Genomic DNA, 10,958 nt, shown 5'->3' with positions numbered 1-10,958 from the left:
ACTATGGTGGAATAAGGTATAATGATAGGGGTTATGTGGGAAGACAAAAAAGGAGAAATTAAAGTCTCACATCAACGAGGCTAATCAACGGGCTATGCAGATGCCCATCAATTGATGTCAATGCAAGGAGTAGGGATTGCAATGCAACGGATGCACTTAGAGCTATAAGTGTATGAAAGCTCAAACAAAAAGAAACTAAGTGGGTGTGCATCCAACTTGCTTGCTCACGAAGACCTCGGGCATTTGAGGAAGCTCATCATTGGAATATACAAGCCAAGTTCTATAATGAAATTTCCCACTAGTATATGAAAGCGACAAAATGAGAGACTCTCTATCATGAAGATCACGGTGCTACTTTGAAGCACAAGTGTGGTAAAAGGATAGTAACATTGTCCCTTCTCTTATTTTCTCTCTTTTTTTTATTTGGGCCTTTTCTCTTTTTTTGTGGCCTCTTTTTTTTAGTCCGGAGTCTCATCCTGACTTGTGGGGGAATCATAGTCTCCATCATCCTTTCCTCACTTGGGACAATGCTCTAATAATGATGATCATCACACTTTTATTTACTTACAACTCATGAATTACAACTCAATACTTAGAACAAAATATGACTCTATGTGGATGCCTCCGGCGGTGTACCGGGATATGTAATGAATCAAGAGCGACATGTATGAAAGAATTATGAATGGTGGCTTTGCCACAAATACAATGTCAACTACATGATCATGCAAAGCAATATGACAATGATGGAGCGTGTCATGATAAACGAAATGATGGAAAGTTGCATGGCAATATATCTCAGAATGGCTATGGAAATGCCATAATAGGTAGGTATGGTGGCTGTTTTGAGGAAGATATAAGGAGGTTTATGTGTGATAGAGCATATCATATCACGGGGTTTGGATGCACCGGCGAAGTTTGCACCAACTCTCAAGGTGAGAAAGGGCAATGCACGGTACCGCAGAGGCTAGAAAATTGCGGAAAGTTAAGTGTGCGTATAGTCCATGGACTCACATTAGTCATAAAGAACTCATATACTTATTGCAAAAATTTATTAGCCCTCGAAGCAAAGTACTACTACGCATGCTCCTAGGGGAAGGGTTGGTAGGAGTTAACCATCGCGCGATCCTGACCACCACACAAAGGATGACAATCAATAAATACCTCATGCTCCGACTTCGTTACATAACGGTTCACCATACGTGTATGCTACGGGAATCACAAACTCCAACACAAGTATTTTTCAATTCCACAATTACTCAACTAGCACAACTATGATATTACCACCTTTATATCTCAAAACAATTATCAAGCATAAAATTTCTCATGATATTATAATTAAAGAAAATTGCCATGCTATTTTAAGATTCTCAAAATAATATAAGTGAAGCATGAGAGATCAATAGTTTCTATAAAACAAATCCACCGCCACGCTCTAAAAGATATAAGTGAAGCACTAGAGCAAAACTATATAGCTCAAAAAATATAAGTGAAGCACATAGAGTATTCTAATAAGTTCCAATTTATGTGTGGCTCTCTCAAAAAGGTGTGTACAGCAAGGATGATTGTGGTAAACTAAAAAACAAAGACTCAAATAATACAAGACGCTCCAAGCAAAACACATATCATGTGGTGAATAAAAATATAGCCCCAAGTAAAGTTACCGATGGAAGTAGACGAAAGAGGGGATGCCTTCCAGGGCATCCCCAAGCTTAGCCTCTTGCCACTCCTTGTTCCATAATCCATCAAATCTTTCACCCAAAACTTGAAAAATTCACAACACAAAACTCAACAGAAAATCACGTGAGCTCCGTTAGCGAAAGAAAACAAAACACCACTTCAAGGTACTGTAATGAACTCATTATTTATTTATATTGGTGTTAAACCTACTGTATTCCAAATTCTCTCTGGTTTATAAACTATTTTACTAGCCATAGATTCATCAAAATAAGCAAACAACACACGAGAAACAGAATCTGTCAAAAACAGAACAGTCTGTAGTAATCTGTAACTAACGCAAACTTCTGGAACTCCAAAATATTTACCAAAATAGGACGACCTAGACAATTTTTTATTGATCTGCTGCAATTGGAATCAATATTTTATCATGTTCTGGTGATTTTTAACAATTGTTTTTGTGAACAGAAAGTTTCTGGAATTTTCAGCAAGATCAAATAACTATCATCCAAGAAGATCCTATAGGTTAAACTTGGCACAAACACTAATTAAAACATAAAAACAAATCTAACCAGAGGATAGATCAAATATCTATTCCTAAACATAAGCAAAAAGCAAAAAAACTAAAAATAAAATTGGGTTGCCTCCCAACAAGCGCTATAATTTAACGCCCCTAGCTAGGCATAATAGCAAGGATAGATCTAGGTATTGCCATCTTTGGTAGGTAATTCTTCAATAAGACACCTATTACCCTTAGGAGTTTCTTTCTCTTTATTAATTATCAAATTTCTAAGCACAAAATCAAAAAAATCATTTGTAGCAAATGGTTCCTTAATGATAGCAAAAAGATTGGGATGAATACTTATAGATTTGAGATCCGCAGTTTCTTTACTAGAGGATTCACCTTTATTTTTAGGAACATACATAAGCTTGGCAATTTTAGTTGGGGGACTTGGAGTATTTTTTACGGAAGAGAAAGCGGTCCCCAAGTTGGTAATGGTACCCTCAAGTTTATCGATTCTAGTGGAATCCTGATTTATTCTTTCATTAACTATGGGTTCCTTCTCCTTAATATTTTTCAAAGTGACTCCTACTTTACATCCTTATTGGGTAATTTGGTTGTGGATCTTTTTATCAAAATTTTCAATTAACTCTACGGTAGTAACTTTATTTTCAATAACTTCAAGTATGTGCATTACATGCTCCAAAGTTAACATAGTTCCATTAACCAAAAGAGGTGGTGAGCCAAACAAATCTATCATAGCATTATAAAAATCAAAAGTATGGCTACCCAAGAAATTCCCTCCGGTAATGGTATGAAGGATATATCTGTACCAAGGAGTAGCGCCTACATAAAAATTGCGGAGAAGAACGGAAGTAGATTGCTTCCTGGTAGATCTATTTTGAGCATTGCAAATTCTATACCAAGCGTCTTTTAGATTTTCTCCCTCCCTTTTCTTAAAATTAAGAACTTCATTCTCGGGAGACAACGGAGAAGATAGAGGACTAGCCATAACGACAAGCAAGCGAAAAAGAGGCGAACGGAAAAGAGAGGGCGAATAAAATGGCAAGGGTGAAGTGGGGGAGAGGAAAACGAGAGGCAAATGGCAAATAATGTAATGCGGGAGATAAGGGTTTGTGATGGGTACTTGGTATGTTGACTTTTGCGTAGACTCCCCGGCAACGACTCCAGAAATCCTTCTTGCTACCTCTTGAGCACTGCGTTGGTTTTCCCTTGAAGAGGAAAGGGTGATGCAGTAAAGCAGCATAAGTATTTCCCTCAGTTTTTGAGAACCAAGGTATCAATCCAGTAGGAGGCCACGCACTAGTCCCTCGCACCTCCACAAACAAATAAAATCCTCGCAACCAACGCAATAAAGGGGTTGTCAATCCCTTCACGGTCACTTACGAAAGTGAGATCTTATAGATATGATAAGATAATATTTTTGGTATTTTTATGATAAAGATGCAAAGTAAAATAAAAGGCAATAAAAAAAGTTAAGTGTTGGAAGATTAATATGATCGAAAATAGACCCGGGGGCCATAGGTTTCACTAGTGGCTTCTCTCGAGAGCATAAGTATTACGGTGGGTGAACAAATTACTGTTGAGCAATTGACAGAATTGAGCATAGTTATGAGAATATCTAGGTATGATCATGTATATAGGCATCACGTCCGCGACAAGTAGACCGACTCCTGCCTGCATCTACTACTATTACTCCACACATCGACCGCTATCCAGCATGCATCTAGAGTATTAAGTTCAAAAGAACAGAGTAACGCTTTAAGTAAGATGACATGATGTAGAGGGATAAACTCATGCAATATGATATAAACCCCATCTTGTTATCCTCGATGGCAACAATACAATACGTGCCTTGCTGCCCCTGCTGTCACTGGGAAAGGACACCGCAAGATTGAAACCAAAGCTAAGCACTTCTCCCATTGCAAGAAAGATCAATCTAGTAGGCCAAACCAAACTGATAATTCGAAGAGACTTGCAAAGATAACCAATCATACATAAAAGAATTCAGAGAAGATTCAAATATTGTTCATAGATAAACTTGATCATAGACCCACAATTCATCGGTCTCAACAAACACACCGCAAAAGAAGATTACATTGAATAGATCTCCACGAGGATCGTGGAGAACTTTGTATTGAGGACCAAAGAGAGAGAAGAAGCCATCTAGCTAATAACTATGGACCCGTAGGTCTGAGGTAAACTACTCACACATCATCGGAGAGGCTATGGTGTTGATGTAGAAGCCCTCCGTGATCAATGCCCCCTCCGACGGAGCTCCGGAAAAGGCCCCAAGATGGGATCTCACGAGTAAAGAAGGTTGCAGCGGTGGAATTAGGTTTTTGGCTCCGTATCTGGTAGTTTGGGGGTACATAGGTATATATATAGGTGGAAGAAGTACATCGGTGGAGCAACATGGGCCCCACGAGGGTGGAGGGCGCGCCCCCTACCTCGTGCCTTCCTGGTAGCTTTCTTGACGTAGGGTCCAAGTCCTCTGGATCACGTTCGTTCCAAAAATCACGTTCCCGAAGGTTTCATTCCGTTTGGACTCCGTTTGATATTCTTTTTCTGCGAAACTCTGAAATAGGCAAGAAACAGCAATTCTGGGCTGGGCCTCCGGTTAATAGGTTAGTCCCAAAATAATATAAAAGTGTATAATAAAGCCCATTAAACATCCAAAACAGAATATAATATAGCATGGAACAATCAAAAATTATAGATACATTGGAGACGTATCAATGTCCTTGGGACATGGCATCTTTTCAATAGCATCAACTTTAGCTTTATCAACTTCAATACCTCTTTCAGAAATTTTATGCCCCAAGACAATACCTTCATTAACCATAAAGTGGCACTTCTCCCAATTCAAGACAATGTTAGTTTCTTCACATCTCTGCAAAACTCGATCAAGGTTGCTCAAGCAATCATCAAAAGAGGATCCATAAACGGAGAAATCGTCCATGAAAACATCGCAAATCTTTTCACAAAAATCAGAGAATATAGCCATCATGCATCTTTGAAAGGTAGCAGGTGCATTACATAAACCAAAAGGCATACGTCTATAAGCAGAAGTACCGAAAGGGCAAGTAAAAGTGGTCTTAGCTTGATCATCAGCTGACACAGGTATTTGAGAGAAACCAGAGTAACCATCTAGAAAGAAAAAATGTGTATGTTTGGATAATCTTTCTAGCATTTGATCAATAAAAGGTAAGGGGTAATGATCTTTTTAGTAGCCTTATTTAATTTGCGGAAATCAATTACCATCCTATAACCTGTAATAATTCTTTGAGGAATCAATTCATCTTTATCATTAGGGACGACAGTAATACCTCCCTTCTTAGGGACACAATGGACAAGACTTACCCACTAACTATCAGCAACGGGATAAATTATACCTACCTCAAGGAGCTTTAATATTTCCTTTCTTACTACTTCTTTCATCTTAGGATTTAATCGTCGTTGATGATCAATAACTGGTTTGGCGTCTTTCTCCAAATTTATTTTGTGTTGACATAGAGTGGGACTAATGCCCTTAAGATCATCAAGAGTATATCCAATAGCAGCACAGTGCTTCTTCAGAGTTTTCAATAATTTTTCTTCCTCCTTCTCTGAAAGGTTAGCACTAATAATAACAGGATATATCTTCTTTTCATCAAGATAAGCATATTTAAGAGTATTAGGTAAAGGTTTAAGATCAAACACGGGATCACCCTTGGGTGGAGGAGGATCCCCTAGGATTTCAACAGGCAAGTTGTGTTTCAGAATAGGTCCCTGTTTAAGGAATACTTCATCTATTTCCCTTCTTTCATTCATAAACATATCATTTTCATGGTCTAGCAAATATTGTTCTAAAGGATCATTAGGAGGCACAGCAATAGAAGCAAGACCAATAATTTCATCCTTACTAGGCAAATCCTCTTCACGGTGTTGTCTACGAAATTTAGAAAAGTTAAACTCATGAGACATCAACCAAACCAATAGTAACAACATCCCTTTTGCAGTCTATCTTAGCATTAACAGTGTTCAAGAAGGGCCTACCAAATATAATGGGACAAAAGCTATCTTGTGGGGAACCAAGAACTAGGAAATCAGCAGGATATTTAGTTTTCCCACACAAGACTTCAACATCTCTAACAATCCCAATTGGTGAAATAGTATCTCTATTGGCAAGCTTAATTGTGACATCAATATCTTCTAACTCAGCAGGTGCAATATCTTACATAGTTTCATGATATAAAGAGATAGGTATGGCACTAGCACTGGCACCCATATCACATAAGCCATGATAACAATGATCTCCTATTTTAACAGAAATAACAGGCATGCCTACCACAGGTCTATGTTTATCTTTAGCACAAGGTTTAGCAATTCTAGCAGTTTCATCACAGAAATAAATAACATGCCCATCAATATTATCAGCCAAGAGATCCTTAACAATAGCAATATTAGGTTCAACCTTAACTTGCTCGGGAGGTGTATAAGTTCTAATATTGCTTTTACGAACCACAGTTGAAGCTTTAGCATGATCCTTTATTCTAACAGGGAAAGGTGGTTTTTCAACATAAGCAGTAGGAACAATAGGATCATTATAAGTGATAGTCTTTTCTTCAACTTTAATAGGTGCAACTACTTTTACTTCTATGGGAGGATGATATTTAAACCACTTCTCCTTAGGGAGATCAACATGAGTAGCAAAGGATTCACAGAAAGAAGCTACTATCTTAGAGTCAAGTCCATATTTAGTGCTAAATTTACGGAAAATATCGGTATCCATAAAAGATTTAACACAATCAAACTTAGGTGTTATACCTGACTCCTTACCTTCGTCGAGATCCCAATCTTCAGAGTTGCGTTTAATTCTTTCCAATAAATTCCATTTGAATTCAATAGTCTTCATCATAAAGGAACCAGTACAAGAAGTATCGAGCATGGAGCGATTGTTGTCAGAAAGCCGAGCATAAAAATTTTGAATAATCATTTCTCTTGATAGCTCATGATTGGGGCATGAATATAACATTGACTTAAGCCTCCCCCAAGCTTGAGCGATGCTTTCTCCTTTGCGATGCCAAAAATTATATATATAATTACGATCACGATGAACAAGATGCATAGGATAAAACTTTGATGAAATTCCAATTTCAATCGCTTATAGTCCCATGATCCCATATCATCACATAGCCTATACCATGTCAATGCATCTCCCTTCAAAGATAAAGGGAAAATCTTCTTCTTGATAACATCATCGGGCATACCTGCAAGCTTAAATAATCCACAAACTTCATCCACATAGATTAGGTGTAAATCGGGATGCAATGTTCCATCTCCTTCAAAAGGATTAGCTAGCAGTTTCTCTATCATACCAGAAGGAATTTCAAAGTAAACATTTTCATTTTTAGTAGGTTCAGTAGGTTGAGGAGCAACTCTTTGCTCTACTGGTCGGGGTGAAGATACCCCGAACAAGCCCCTCAGAGGATTACTTTCCATAGTAACAAGTGACAGTAAATTTCAGCACACTATATAAATTTTCCTTACCAAATTCCACCTACCAAAGGCGCTTCACTCCCCGGCAACGGCGCCAGAAAAGAGTCTTGATGACCCACAAGTATAGGGGATCTATCGTAGTCCTTTCGATAAGTAAGAGTATCGAACCCTACGAGGAGCAGAAGGAAATGATAAGCAGTTTTTAGCAAGGTATTCTCTGCAAGCACTGAAATTGTAGGTAACAGATAGTTTTGTGATAAGATAATTTGTAACGAGCAACAAGTAACAAAAGTAAATAAAGTGCAGCAACGTGGCCCAATCCTTTTTGTAGAAAAGGACAAGCCTGAACAAACTCTTATATAGAGAAAAGCGCTCCCGAGGACACATGGGAATTATCGTCAAGCTAGTTTCCATCACGTTCATATGATTCGCGTTCGGTACCTTGATAATTTGATATGTGGGTGGACCGGTGCTTGGGTGCTGTCCTTACTTGGACAAGCATCCCACTTATGATTAACTCCTATTGCAAGCATCCGCAACTACAAAAGAAGTATTAAGGTAAACCTAACCATAGCATGAAACATATGGATCCAAATCAGCCCCTTACGAAGCAACGCATAAACTAGGGTTTAAGCTTCTGTCACTCTAGCAACCCATCATCTACTTATTACTTCCCAATGCCTTCCTCTAGGCCCAAATAATGGTGAAGTGTCATGTAGTCGACGTTCACATGACACCACTAAAGGAGAGACAACATACATCTCATCAAAATATCGAACGAATACCAAATTCACATGACTACTAATAGCAAGACTTCTCCCATGTCCTCAGGAACAAACGTAACTACTCACAAAGCATATTCATGTTCATAATCAGAGGAGTATTAATATGCATATAGGATCTGAACATATGATCTTCCACCAAATAAACCAACTAGCATCAACTACAAGGAGTAATCAACACTACTAGCAACCTACAGGTACCAATCTCAGACTTAGAGACAAGAATTGGATACAAGAGATGAACTAGGGTTTGAGAGGAGATGGTGCTGGTGAAGATGTTGATGGAGATTGGCCCCCTCCCGATGAGAGGAGCGTTCGTGATGACGATGGCGATGATTTCCCCCTCCCGGAGGGAAGTGTCCCTGGTAGAACAGCTCCGCCAGAGCCCTAGATTGGTTCCGCCAAGGTTCCGCCTCGTGGCGGCGGAGTCTCGTCCCGAAAGCTTGCTTATGATTTTTCTTCGAACGAAAGACTTCATATAGCAGAAGATGGGCACCGTAGGGCCACCAGGGGGCCCACGAGGCAGGGGGGCACGCCCAGGGGGGTAGGGCGCGCCCCCCACTCTCGTGCCCAGGGTGTGGGTCCCCTCTGGTATTTTCTTCGCTCAGTATTTTTTATTATTTCCAAAAATAACTTCCGTGGAGTTTCAGGACTTTTGGAGTTGTGCAGAATAGGTCTCTAATATTTGCTCCTTTTCCAGCCCAGAATTCCAGCTGCCCGCATTCTCCCTCTTCATGTAAACCTTGTAAAATAAGAGAGAATAGGCATAAGTATTGTGACATAATGTGTAATAACAGCCCATAATGCAATAAATATCGATATAAAAGCTTGATGCAAAATGGACGTATCAGTTGACTCCACGGCCGGGTGTGATCTGTTGTCATTCCTTGACGCCTACTCGAGCTACCACCAGATCTTCATGACAAGATAAGACGAAGAGAAGACAACATTCATCACCCCATGTGGTACGTATTTCTTTTTACGGATGCCTTTCGGGTTTAAGAGTGCTGGCTCAACGTTTGCAAGGGCAGTCCAAATTGGTTTTGAGCCCCTGCTACATAGAAATATGGAAGCTTATATGGATGACATAGTGGTCAAAACCAAGGACAAGGCGACACTTGTACAAGATTTAGAGGAGACGTTTGCAAACCTGTGCAAGATCAACCTCAAGTTGACCCTGAGAAGTGTGTCTTCGGCGTTCTGTCCGGAAAACTTCTCGGGTTCTTTGTGTTACAGTGTGGGATCGAGGCGAATCCAGACAAGATCAAGGCTATTGAGCAGATTGAGGCACCCAAGCGGATCAAGGATGTGCGTCGGCTCGCTGGCTGCATGCGTTGCCGCCATGAGCAGATTCATCTCCAAGTCTGCTGAGCGTGCCCTTCCCTTTTTGAAATCTTGAAAAAGGTGGGCCCAATGGAATGGACCCCAGAGGCCGAAACAGCACTGTAGGATTTGAAGAAATACCTCTCCTCTACACCAATACTAGTTGCGCCCAAACCACAAGAGCCATTGCTGCTGTATCTAGCAGCAACGAATCAAGTGGTCAGCGCTGCACTAGTGGCACAGGGGGAGGTCGATGAAGAGGCAGCGGCAACGGCCGGACTGGCGGATGGCGAGCCAGAGCTCCCCCCGGCAGGGCCTGGCGCCGGCAAGGCAAGGCCCCCGGCAGAGTCTGACGCCATCGGGACAGGGCCCATGCAACCAAACGAAGTGGTGCAAAAGAAGAAGATGATGCAGCACCCGGTTTACTTTGTCAGCTCCCTCTTGCAGGGGGCTAGGTCAAGGTACTCCGGTGTGCAGAAATTGCTCTTTGGCCTCCTTACGGCCTCGAGGAAACTGCGTCATTACTTCCAAGCACACAAAATCACCGTCGTCACCCGTGATACGTCTCCAACGTATCTATAATTTTTGATTGCTCCATGTTATATTATATTCTGTTTTGGACATTATTGGGCTTTATTATACACTTTTATATTATTTTTGGGACTAACCTATTAACCGGAGGCCCAGCCCAGAATTGTTGTTTTTTGCCTATTTCAGAGTTTCGCAGAAAAAGAATATCAAACGGAGTCCAAATGGAATGAAACCTTCGGGAACGTGATTTTAGGAACGAACGTGATCCAGAGGACTTGGACCCTATGTCAAGAAAGCTACCAGGAAGCCACGAGGTAGGGGGGCGCCTACCCCCCTGGGCGCGCCCTCCACCCTCGTGGGCCCCATGTTGCTCCACCGACGTACTCCTTCCTCCTATATATACCTACGTACCCCCAAACTACCAGAAACGGAGCCAAAAACCTAATTCCACCGCCGCAACCTTCTGTACCCGTGAGATCCCATCTTGGGGCCTATTCCGGAGCTCCGTCGGTGGGGGCATCAATCACGGAGGGCTTCTACATCAACACCATAGCCTCTCCGATGATGTGTGAGTAGTTTACCTCAGACCTTCGGGTCCATAGTTATTAGCTAGATGGCTTCCTCTCTCTTTTTGGATCTCAATA

The sequence above is a fragment of the Aegilops tauschii genome, chromosome 7 (genome assembly GCF_002575655.3).
Source record: "Aegilops tauschii subsp. strangulata cultivar AL8/78 chromosome 7, Aet v6.0, whole genome shotgun sequence".
Classification (NCBI taxonomy): domain Eukaryota; kingdom Viridiplantae; phylum Streptophyta; class Magnoliopsida; order Poales; family Poaceae; genus Aegilops; species Aegilops tauschii.
Note: the sequence above shows the minus strand (reverse complement) of the source record.